This window comes from Bufo bufo, chromosome 6 (assembly GCF_905171765.1).
Source record: "Bufo bufo chromosome 6, aBufBuf1.1, whole genome shotgun sequence".
NCBI classification, from domain to species: Eukaryota; Metazoa; Chordata; class Amphibia; order Anura; family Bufonidae; genus Bufo; species Bufo bufo.
The window spans coordinates 366,902,911-366,914,927 of NC_053394.1; the positions used below are offsets into that span (position 1 = coordinate 366,902,911).

At 45.0% G+C, this 12,017-nt stretch overlaps 1 protein-coding gene across 2 annotated transcripts in view; it reads left to right on the forward strand.

The window, feature by feature from the left end:
* The window catches only part of TMEM100 (transmembrane protein 100), a 115,724-nt gene that overhangs the window by 54,149 nt on the left and 49,558 nt on the right, over window positions 1–12,017 (forward strand). The window contains exon 1 of one of the 2 annotated variants that reach the window (XM_040436915.1): window positions 7,455–7,534. The exons of the other annotated variant lie outside the window; for it this stretch is intronic. The gene's annotated coding sequence lies outside the window, so the exon portion shown is untranslated. Of the gene's footprint in view, window positions 1–7,454; window positions 7,535–12,017 lie in introns of those variants that run through there. 2 annotated transcript variants of the gene reach the window in all.

Here is a 12,017-nt window from a genome sequence, read left to right on the forward strand (position 1 = left end):
ATCTGAAGTGGAGTTTGATCTGAACTTCAGGAAAAATTTGATTTGTCGCGAAGCGGTATTTCCTTGCGCTTCATAGTAAGGAATCGATTTTTCCTGAAATGGCGGTTAAAAAATTCTCACCTCATCCATTTGCAGAGGCTGCCGCAGCCATCTTAATTGAAGGCGCTGCGTGAAATCTGACGCGGTGACGTATGATGTCACCACGCTGCCCAGCGCGATGACGTCATCACTAGAGATGTCCCGAACTATTCGCCGGCGAACAGTTCCCGGCGAACATAGCTTGTTCGCGTTCGCCGCGGCAGGCGAACATATGCGATGTTCGGTCCGCCCTCTATTCATCATCATTGAGTAAACTTTGACCCTGTATCTCACAGTCAGCAGACACATTCCAGCCAATCAGCATCATACCCTCCCTCCCAGACCCTCCCACCTTCTGGACAGCATCCATTTTAGATTCATTTGGAAGCTGCATTCTTAGTGAGAGGAGGGACAGTGTAGCTGCTGCTGATTTAATAGGGAAATCGATAGCTAGGCTAGTGTATTCAGTGTCCACTACAGTCCTGAAAGACTCATTTGATCTCTGCTGCAATTTTGACTGTGAATAAATAGCAGTCAGTTGCCTGCACGAGTGTGTGTGTTTCAGGCCCTGCAAGTGCATAGTGTCACCAGCGCAACTCATATCTTGTGTCACAGTAGATTACATTTAAAAAAATAATAATATTTTGACTGTGAAATAATAGCAGTCAGTTGCCTGCACGCGTGTGTGTGTTTCAGGCACTGCAAATGCATAGTGTCACTAGCGCAACTCATATCTGGTGTCACAGTAGATTACATTTAAAAAAATATAAATAATTTGACTGTGAAATAATAGCAGTCAGTTGCCTGCACGCGTGTGTGTGTGTTTCAGGCCCTGCAAGTGCATAGTGTCACCAGCACAACTCATATCTGGTGTCAAAGTAGATTACATTAAAAAAAAAAAAACAATTTTGACTGTAATAGATTGAATAGCAGTTAGTTGTCTGCAAGCGTGTGTGTCAAGCCTACAGCGTCTACTCTGCCAACTTCTGCCAGTGCACAGTGCCACTCATATCTGGTGTCACAGTAGCTTGCATGCATAGTACAACTAAACTAATCTAAAAAAAATGACAGGCAGAGGCAGGCCACCCCGCAGGGGCCGTCGTGGTCGTGGTGCTGTGATTCCCTTTGGCCCTAGAATAATGCCCAGTGTTCAGAGGCCACGTACCCTGAACTCGAAAAGTTCTGAGGACATAGTTGACTAGTTAACACAGGACACCCAATCTTCTACAGCTTCCGGAACCTTGACGCACCATCCTCCTCCAGCTCAGCTTCGGGCACCTCTCAAGCTGCTTCACTTGATCTGTCAGAGGAGTTATTTACACATCAGTTGGAAGAAATGAGTGATGCGCAACCATTATTTCCAGAGGATGTAGATAACAGGGATATGTCTCAGTCAGGCAGCATTACACACATGGACGTACAGTGTGATGATGATGATGATGTTGTACCCGCTGCTGCTTCCTTTGCTGAGTTGTCAGATACAAGTGAAGCGGTTGATGATGACGATGTGTCCGTGGATGTCACATGGGTGCCCGCTCGAAGAGAAGAAGAACAGGGGGAAAGTTCAGATGGGGAGACAGAGAGGAGGAGGAGACGAGTTGGAAGCAGGAGGAGGTCGTCGCAAGGAGCTAGTGGCACAGTCAGACAGCATGCATCGGCACCCGGGGTCAGCCAGACAGCACGCCAATCAATGCATGCTGTTGCCTCCACCAGAATGCCGTCATTGCAGAGATCATCAGTGTGGCATTTTATGTGTGTCTGCCTCTGACAACAGCGATGCCATTTGCAACCTGTACCAAAAGAAACTGAGTCGTGGGAAGTTCAACACCCACCTAGGTACAACTGCTTTGCGAAGGCACATCTCAAATCACAAACCCCTATGGGATCAACACATGAGTACAAGCAGCACACAAACTCAAAGCCACCATCCTCCTCCTGGTCCAGCATCTTCAGCCACGTCAACCACTGCTGTCCTCATTGCCCCCTCTCAACCATACGCCACTCCGTCTCTCGCCTTGAGCAGTTCCTGCTCATCTGCCCACAGTCAGGTGTCTGTCAAGGACATGTTTGAGCGTAAGAAGCCAATGTCACAAAGTCACCCCCTTGCCTGCCGTCTGACAGCTGGCTTGTCGGAACTCTTAGCCCGCCAGCTTTTACCATACAAGCTGGTGGAGTCTGAGGCCTTCCAAAAATTTGTAGCTATTGGGACACCCCAGTGGAAGGTACCCGGCCGAAATTTCTTTGCACAAAAGGGAATCCCCAACCTGTACTCGATTGTGCAAAAGGAAGTGATGGCATGTCTGGCACACAGTGTTGGGGCAAGGGTCCATCTGACCACTGATACCTGGTCTGCAAAGCACGGTCAGGGCAGGTATATCACCTACACTGCGCATTGGGTAAACCTGCTGACGGCTGCCAAGCATGTAATGCGTGGCTCTGCAGAGGAGTTGGTGACACTGCCACGACTTGCAGGCAGGCTTGCTGCCACCTCCTCTACTCCCCCTACTCCATCCTCTTCCATAACCTCCTCGGCTGAGTCCTCTTCTGCTGCTGCGTCTTGCTCCACATCAACTGCACCCCCCCAGCTCCCCAGGGGCTATTCCAAATCCCGGATACGACAGTGTCACGCCGTCTTGGGGTTGACTTGCCTGAAAGCAGAGAGTCACACCGGACCAGCACTCCTGTCCGCCCTGAACGCACAGGTGGATCAGTGGCTGACTCCGCACCAACTGGAGATCGGCAAAGTGGTGTGTGACAACAGAAGCAATTTGTTGGCGGCATTGAATTTGGGCAGGTTGCACGGCACGTGCATGGCACATGTGTTAAATCTTATTGTACAACGCTTTGTGCATAAGTACCCAGGCTTACAGGACGTCCTCAAGCAGGCCAGGAAGGTGTGTGGCCATTTCAGGTGTTCCTACACGGCCATCGCGCACTTTTCAGATATCCAGTGGCGAAACAACATGCCAGTGAGGCACTTGATTTGCGACACTCCTAATGTTTGACCGCCTGCTCCAACAAGAAAAAGCCGTCAATGAGTATTTGTATGACCGGGGTGCTAGGACAGCCTCTGCATAGCTGTGAATTTTTTTGCCACGTTACTGGACACTCATGCCCAATGCCTGTAGGCTCATGCGTCGTTTTGAGGAGGTGACAAACCTAGTCAGTCGCACCGAAGGCACCATCAGCGACATCATCGCATTTGTTTTCTTCCTGGAGCGTGCCCTGTGAAGAGTGCCGGATCAGGCCGTAGATGAGCGTGAAGAGGAAGAGTTGTGGTCACCATCACCACCAGAAACAGCCTTATCAGCATCGCTTACTGGACCTGCGGCAACGCTGGAAGAGGAGTGTGAGGAAGAGGAGTCAGAGGAGGAATGTGGCTTTGAGGAGGAGGAAGAGGAAGACCAACCACAGCAGGCATCCCAGGGTGCTCGTTGTCACCTATCTGGTACCCGTGGTGTTGTACGTGGCTGGGCGGAAGAACAGACTTTCAGTGAGATCACTGAGGACGAGGAACGGGACATGAGTAGCTCGGCATCCAACCTTGTGCAAATGGGGTCTTTCATGCTGTCGTGCCTGTTGAGGGACCCTCGTATAAAAAGGCTGAAGGAGAACAACCTGTACTGGGTGGCCACGCTGCTAGACCCCCGGTATAAGCAGAAAGTGCCTGAAATGTTACCGAATTACCGCAAGTCGGAAAGGATGCAGCAGTTCCAAAACAAGTTAAAAGTATGTTTTACATAGCGTATAAGGGTGATGTCACAGCACAACGGGAATCTAACAGGGGAAGAGGTGAAAGTAATCCTCCTACCTTTATTAAGATGAATGAGGCATGGATCCCGAAGGGACTGACAGTGGGCGATACATTTGACTAATAAAGGCCTGGTGATGAGATGAGCTGCCTTGGGCTAAAAATGGTCCACACTCTGCTGTATTTTATCTCTGCATGCCGGATGACTTGCGTGACTTATCCGCCACCAATTAGGGTTCAAGCCAAAATGTTTTAGTGCACTTTCTGCCTGGAAAACATCAAGCAGCGGCCTCAACAATAACAAATTTTTCAGGCATGTGTACATGCCTAATTTTTCTGGCCTCTGGTGCTGCACTGTGGCTGCAAAAACAAAACCAAAAAAAAGGCACATACATGTGTCAATTCCCCTTCGTGATCGTTACCTTGTTGTAGTGAAGGGGCTTGTGTATCACAATGAAGCGACCACCTCTATGAATGTGTTGGCAATGGCAATGTTGGCACACCCCAGATGATAAGGTCGTTGCTTCATTGTGAACAGACCAAAAGCGATCGGCTGGATATTTTGCATAGAAAAAACATTAATTTTCTTTGTGATCATCTAAGGTGATCATTAAAGCCTACTAGGCCAACAATGGGCCCACACTGCAGAATCATTGTTTTCTGGGTCACTTAACTGTCACTGAACTACCTCAGTCAACACGACCATAGACTTTGAAAAACACCCATCGCCTGCAATCTCCCAAACGTGCGCACGAGCACAGTCATCACTACACCAAGATTGACGCATAGAGGAATAAAATTTATGTCATGAGTGTGTCAACTATTGACAACTCTTTGCGGTTGTCTAAAATCTATTCCATACACGTCCCCTGATAGGGGACGTAGCAGGGATTAAACTGATAGGAATAGTACTACTTAACACACCACTCATATCTGGTGGCACAGTACATTGCACGGCGCACGCGCAGTGCCCCAAATTGGAAGTAGGAGGACCGACCAAGCATCTTTTTCCATCTCCCGGTTCCTAAAATCTTTTCCATACACATCCCCTCATAGGGGACGTGACAGGGATTAAACTGATAGGAATAGTACTACTTAAACACACCACTCATATCTGGTGGCACAGTACATTGCACGGCGCACGCGCAGTGCCCCAAATTGGGAGTAGGTGGACCGACCAAGCATCTTTTTCCATCTCCCGGTTCCTAAAATCTATTCCATACACGTCCCCTGATAGGGGACGTAACAGGGAATAGACTGATAGGAATAGTACTACTTAAACACACCACTCATATTGGGATTGCACAGTACATTACACGGCGCACGTGCAGTGCCCCAAATTGGAAGTAAGAGGACCGACCAAGCATCTTTTTCCATCTCCCGGTTCCTAAAATCTATTCCATACACCGGCCCCTGATAGGGGACAAAACAGAGATTAAACTGTTAAGAACAGATTTTTTTTAACTTATAAAAAAGAGGACAGCTGGGAATTTTTTGGCCGTGTTACTGAACGCTCATGCACAATGGCTGTAGGCTCATGCGTCCTTCAAATCCAAGGCAAAATCATCGACCTCATCTCATATGCGTTTTTTCTGGAGCGTGCCCTGCGAAGAGTGCTGGATCAGGCCGTAGATGAGCATGAAGAGGAAGAGTTGTGGTCACCATCACCACCAGAAGCAGCCTTGTCGTCGTCGATTGCTGGACCTGTGGAAACGCAGAGAGAGGAATCTGAAGAAGATGAGTCAGAGGAGGGAGGTGGCTTTGAGGAGGTGGAAGACCAACCACAGCAGGCGTCCCAGGGGACATGTTGTCACCTTTCGGGGACCCTTGGTGTTGTACGTGGCTGGGTGGAGGAAGAGACCTTCAATGACGTCAGTGAGGACAAGGAACGGGACATGGCTAGCTTGGTATCCAACCTTGTGAAAATGGGGAGTTTGCAGTTGTGCAAATGGACTGTTTGTGGTTGTTTGCGGTGCGTTAAACGGGGAGTTTGGTCTGTCACTGTGAAGTGTGCGTAACCCTTACACTACCTGATCGATACAACATCATACCTGATGTTTTAAAGCACGTTATTCCAAACAATTTAGGAATGTTAGGTGATTTATGCCCTTTATGGATTAAAACCCGGCTCTGCGTCAACTATGTAATTTTCCATGGGAGTTTTGCCATGGATCCCCCTCCGGCATGCCACAGTCTAGGTGTTAGTCCCCTTGAAACAACTTTTCCATCACTATTGTGGCCAGAAAGAGTCCCTGTGGGTTTTAAAATTTGCCTGCCTATTGAAGTCTATAGCGGTTCCCCCGGTTTGCGAACATTTGCAAAAATTTGCGTTCGCCGTTCGCGAACGGAAAATTTTATGTTCGCGAAATCTATAGTCATCACACCACTGTGCGAGATTTCACGCTGTATCTTCAATCAAGATGGCTGCAGTGGGCTCTTCGTTATTAAATGGATAAGGTGAGTATTTCTTTTTAACTGATTAAGCCCTGAAAGCCCTCATTTTGAATCTCAGATGCTGCTGCGATCAGTGATAAACGCAGCATCTGAGGGGTACAATGACGGGGGCGCAGCGCAATCGCCATTCCCCATCATTACATCCTCTGCATACAAAGAAATGCGCTTCATGACGAAGCAGTCAAATTTTTTTTCCCATAACTGTGATCATCTCTAATCAAAATGTGTTGGTTATACCTGGCAGTGCGGTACAGGAATATTTTTATGTGATTTTTTTTTTTTAAGGAGTTGCTTTTTTTCTGGTTCGGGATCAATACTTTGTGTCTTGGAGTCATCACTTAGATATACATTATACTTAGAGATGAGCGAAGTGGAATTCGTTCCGAATTTCAGGATAAATTTGATTCGCCTCGAAGCCGAATTTCCTCGTGCTTCATGTTAGCGAATCAATTTAACCTGAAATAGTGTAAAAAAATAAATTTAAAAAAATCAAACTTACCCCCTACATTTGCTCACGACAGGCCACCAGCCGCCATCTTAAATCAAGATCTCAGCCGAAATCCCGTGCGTAATCACGTATGACGTCACCACGCTCCGCGCGAAATTTCACGCCAGCTCTTCAAGCAAGATGGCGGCGGCTGGCCCGTCGCGAGCAAATGAAGGCGGTAAGTTTGATAAAAAAAAATGTATGTGACTTTTACACTGTTTTTACACTCAGATGCCGCGATCATGTATGAACACGGCATCTGAGGGGTACAATGACGGGGGGCGGCGCTATCGCAGCTCCCTGTCATTGCACTCGCTACTTACAAAAAAATTCGGCGAATCAGCCGAATCGAACTTTTCAATAATTCACTCATCTCTAATTAAACTATTTTTGATCATTATATCTAAATAATTATATATAAATTGTATATATATTTATACTTCTATATTTATATATAAATATTATATATATATATATATTTCTAAAAATAAATAAATCACATGGCAAGCGAATCATACGGTTCTCATGAACACCCCTTCGTCATGCGTGTTGTATGCAGAACTGCTGATCTTACTTTTTTATGCCTTAGAGAAAACTGCTGTCACTCTATAATAAGTTTTACCACCTTCCCTAAGAGCTCTGCCCAACCAAACAGCTTGCAATTTGACGACATTCCCTTACAGTGTGTGATTGCATTCACCCAGTGATTTTTTTTTTCTGTACATGTGTCTGCCTCAGTTCAGTTGCAGCCTGGCCATGGAAAGGTAAGGTCCGGCTCCTAAGGCTCCCTTTAGCTGTCGCTTGTGCGCTCTTCCGTTGCTGATCCGCTGGCGTCGCTTCGCAATATATTAACCGCGAATATGAAAATATGAATGGGAATTTTTATTTCCGATTACAGCCAAACTTTGGTCCTAATGCATAAACGTGAAATAAATTGCGATACTAAAGCAATAGACTGCTGGTTTATAAAGAATATAATATAGTAAATAAATTGTATCAGATCTGCACGTGTTGATATTGTGTATGGTTACAGTATAGCTGGCAATTTACTATGGTGTTTGCTAGTTTTTGCAGTTTTATGTTGTATCGCTTCATGCCAGCGGCGTTTTCTGTTAAATGCATCTATTAATGCCATATTGAGATGTTGTAGAGTTAAGTATTTTATATGGAGCAACTCATCGGGGGGATATGAAGAAGTGTTATGTACAATCGATGGTAAATCTACTGCATTTTCTTAACCGTTTTTGAGATCTGTTGCACAAATCCAATCGTAAATTCAGCTCTGCTACATCCGTACCAGTCTTTAGGTGTTACAGTTGCTTTGTGTATAGATATTAGTGAGGTTGTGCATCATTATACAGCAGATTAGAAATGAACTACCTCCAGGAAGACCAGCCGCAGCTCGTATCCAGCGCTGTTCCTGCGTTTTTTTTTTTTTATATGTCCTTATTAACTTGTATTGAGAACTAATTTTGATGAAATGTCTTCCAGGCTTGGAAAGATAAGGGTTCCTGCCCGTAGTTATCAGATAAACGGTGACACAATAAAATGATGTTCCTGGAGATCAGCTCCCCCGGAGGAGTTCTCTACTGTACCTGCTTATTATTGTAGGTCAGATGAGATTTCTTGTTAAGTCTCCTGAGGCTTGTACATCTGTGGGGCATGTGATGTCCACCAAGAAATGGTACCTGATGCTGGAAAGGAATGCCTGGACTGCTTATACCATACATTTATAATGTTCTCCATTTACCTATATGTGTGCTTTACTATCTATCTATATATACATTCATCTATTTGTCTATTTATTTATCCATCAAAAGACATGGAGAAGAAACAGAATAGATAGATATGAATGGATGGATAGATAGATAGATAGATAGATAGATAGATAGAAACATATATATGAGATAAATAGATAGATAGATAATAGATATGATATAGATAGATAGCTATGAGGTGGATAGATAGATAGCTAGCTATCTATCTATCTATCTATCCACCTCATAGCTATCTATCTATCTATCTATGAGGTGGATAGATAGATAGCTATGAGGTGGATAGATATGAGATAGATAGATAATAGATAGATAGATAATAGATAGCCGTGTGAAGTGTTTGTGTCTGCTTCACATGATGTGCATCTTTCACTCTTGCACAGTAAGGCTACATGCACACGAACGTTGTTTGTTTCCGTGTCCGTTCCATTTTTTTTGCGGATAGGATGCGGACCCATTCATTTCAATGGGTCCGCAAAAAATGCGGACAGCACACTGTGTGCTGTCCGCATTTGTATGTCCGTTCCGTTGCCCCGCAAAAAAATAGTGCATGTCCTATTTTTTTCTAGTTTGCGGACAAGGATAGACATTATTACAATGGATCCGCAAAAAAATATGGATCAGCAAAAAAAACGGATGCCATACGGAACACGGATACCGGCCCATGTGCGTCTCGCAATTTGCGGACCGCACATACCGCCGCAATCATAGAAAAGGCCTATTCTTCTCCGCAATTTCGGACAAGAATAGGACATGTTCTATATTTTTTGCGGGGCCGCGGCACGGAACTACTAGTGTTGATCGAGCACCAAAGTGCTCGTGTGCTCTGGCAGAACACATCGGTATGCTAGAGTGCTCTACCGAGCACCCGAGCATAATGGAAGTCAATGGGAGAATCCCAGGCACCCCCTGCTCGGAAGAGAAGAGGGTGTCTGGTTCACAAAAAAAGGCCAGAAATTGATGGAAAACCCATCCAAATGGTTTAAAAAAACAGCATTAAGAGGATGGCTTGATGCATCTTGGACTTCTATTATCTACAACATACAATAGGTGTGTAGACTCTGTTGAGTATGGTGCCCCACTTACTAGCCCCCCAACAAGATGAACAGCGCCATCTATTGGTTTCATAGTCTTATGACAAGACTAATAGTCTTGTCATAAGACTATGAAACCAATAGATGGCGCTGTTTATGACTCATGAACAGCGCCATCTATTGGTTTCATAGTCTTATGACAAGACTATAGATGGTGCTTTTCATGAGTAGTGTAGATTGCGAATTTTCTATGCAAATAGTTTTTCAGCTGAAAAACAAGGCAGATTCTGCTCATTTGCATGTCTTTCCCATATGCCCATGTTTATGCAAATGAGTTCTTACATGACAAAACTGTATAGAAAGGTTTTTGAATATTAAGTTAGGATTATCCGAAAGCTTTTTGTCACCCTAATTATATTAATCTAGGTGCTCAGGTCCACCCAAGCCATCCAACAGATGTGAAGCAACTTTGAGGCTTACTGGCTCTCAGTCAGATGAGAGCTGGTTTGGAATGTCTCATAGTGCACAAGGCTGCCATTGTAAGGTATGCTGACTGTTATCTGTCTCATGGATAGATTGTTGGCTTCCACATACCTGGCTTTTGGCATATAGCCTTTGCGTGGTTGTGTATCGTATATAATAGATAATAGCAGTCCAAGACGCATCCAGCCATCCTCTTAATGCTGTTTCCAAACCATTTTGATGGGGTTTTCATCAATTTCTAACCTTTTTTTGGGAACCAGACACCCTCTCTTCTACAGAGCAGGGGGTGCCTGGTTTGATGCTCAGGTCTCCCATTGACTTTCATTGTATTAAATTGTACTCGAGCACCCGCAGTATTCGGCCGAGCACTGCAATATGCCGAGCAAAGCAATGCTCGAGCCGAACAGCAGTTCGCTCAACACTAGAAACTATGCATGTGGATAGCACACGGCGTGCTGTCCGCATCTTTTGCGGCCCCATAGAAATGAATGGGTGCGCACCGATTCCGCAAAATTGTGGTCGTGTGAATGTAGCCTTAGTCAGATCAAAGTTTGTGCTTCAGAGAAAAGTCTTCCAGAAACGATTCCCCCTTTTTTTTCCATCTCATAAAAGCATCTTTCTTATTTACAGTTTTGTATCACAGAATAAGCATTAGACGCTCTCCATCACAGATCAGTGTCTTGTGTCCTAGCATATCTCATAGGAAGGTTTTTTGTATAAAATGCAGACAAGCACCGCGCCCCTTCCCCTTCATTGTTTACCAGGCACAGCGCCGTACATCTGGTTGTGGTTGTCCCTGGAACTGCAGTGAAAGTGGATGAGCTGCAGTACCACTCTTTAAGGGGTTGGCCACTTTCTGGTTACTGTTGACCAATGTGTTTGTGAGATGTCTATATGGCACTTACTAATACAGTCTTTTTTGAAATTTTGTGCCATTTTCTAAATTTCATAAGGTTTGCCCCTTTGTTTGCCAAGTCTTTTGTGCAGTTCACACATAGGTCCTGTCTATATGATGGCCACAGATGGAGGGTCATGTGATGTCTCCTGCATCTGCACTTGTTCTGTTGGGAGTTTAATACAGGTGCAGGGTTTTGGAATAGAGGAGACATTATGTAGAGGTGATTTGCCTGGTCACATGACCCTTCATCAGTGGCTATTGTTTGGACAGGACCTCTGTATGGGCAGCACAAAAGATCTGCCTAACAAGGGGACTCAACTTATGAAATAAAGCAAATGGCACAGAATATCAACAAAGGCTTTATAAGTAAGTGACATATAGACATCTTACCAGGGGCATGGCTAAAGGCTCATGGGCCCTGGTGCAAGAGTTCAGATTTGTCACCCTTCCCTCAGTGTTTTGTGGCCAGAAGCAGGGAAGCACATAGCCTTCATGCTGCCTGAAGCAGAAATTGTATCTTGACCAGCATGCACTTTCTATTATACCAGTGTCTTCTTATGCAGTACAAGTGTCTTTGGTCCCCTCAGGCTCCTAGGCCCAGTAGCGACTGCTACCATTGGACCCCCTATAGCTACGCCCCTGCATCTTACATACACATTGGTCACAAGTAGCCAGAAAGTGGCCAACCCCTTTAACCACAACCAAATGTACGGTGCAGTAAACAATCAAGAGGATGAAGAGTTCATTGGTGGGTACTCTCTCTGGCCTCAGTCATGGTCTGACTGAGAGAGTTAAGCAAGACTGTCTGCCATGCCAAACGTTCAAAGAGGAAATCAAAGAGCCAGGACAGGAAGTGGAATACATGGAGCAACTTCAATAACTTATCACCAGAACCCCCCCCCCTTTTTTTTATAAAACAAAAATTACTTAGAATGAGAGATGAGCAAAGCAATTCTAAATTAATTAAATCTTTATAAATATCTAAATATTTGTGATTAGTTTTTCATGAATTGCAGAAAATAGTGGCCACCATTTTATAGTTCAAAAGGCAGAGAAA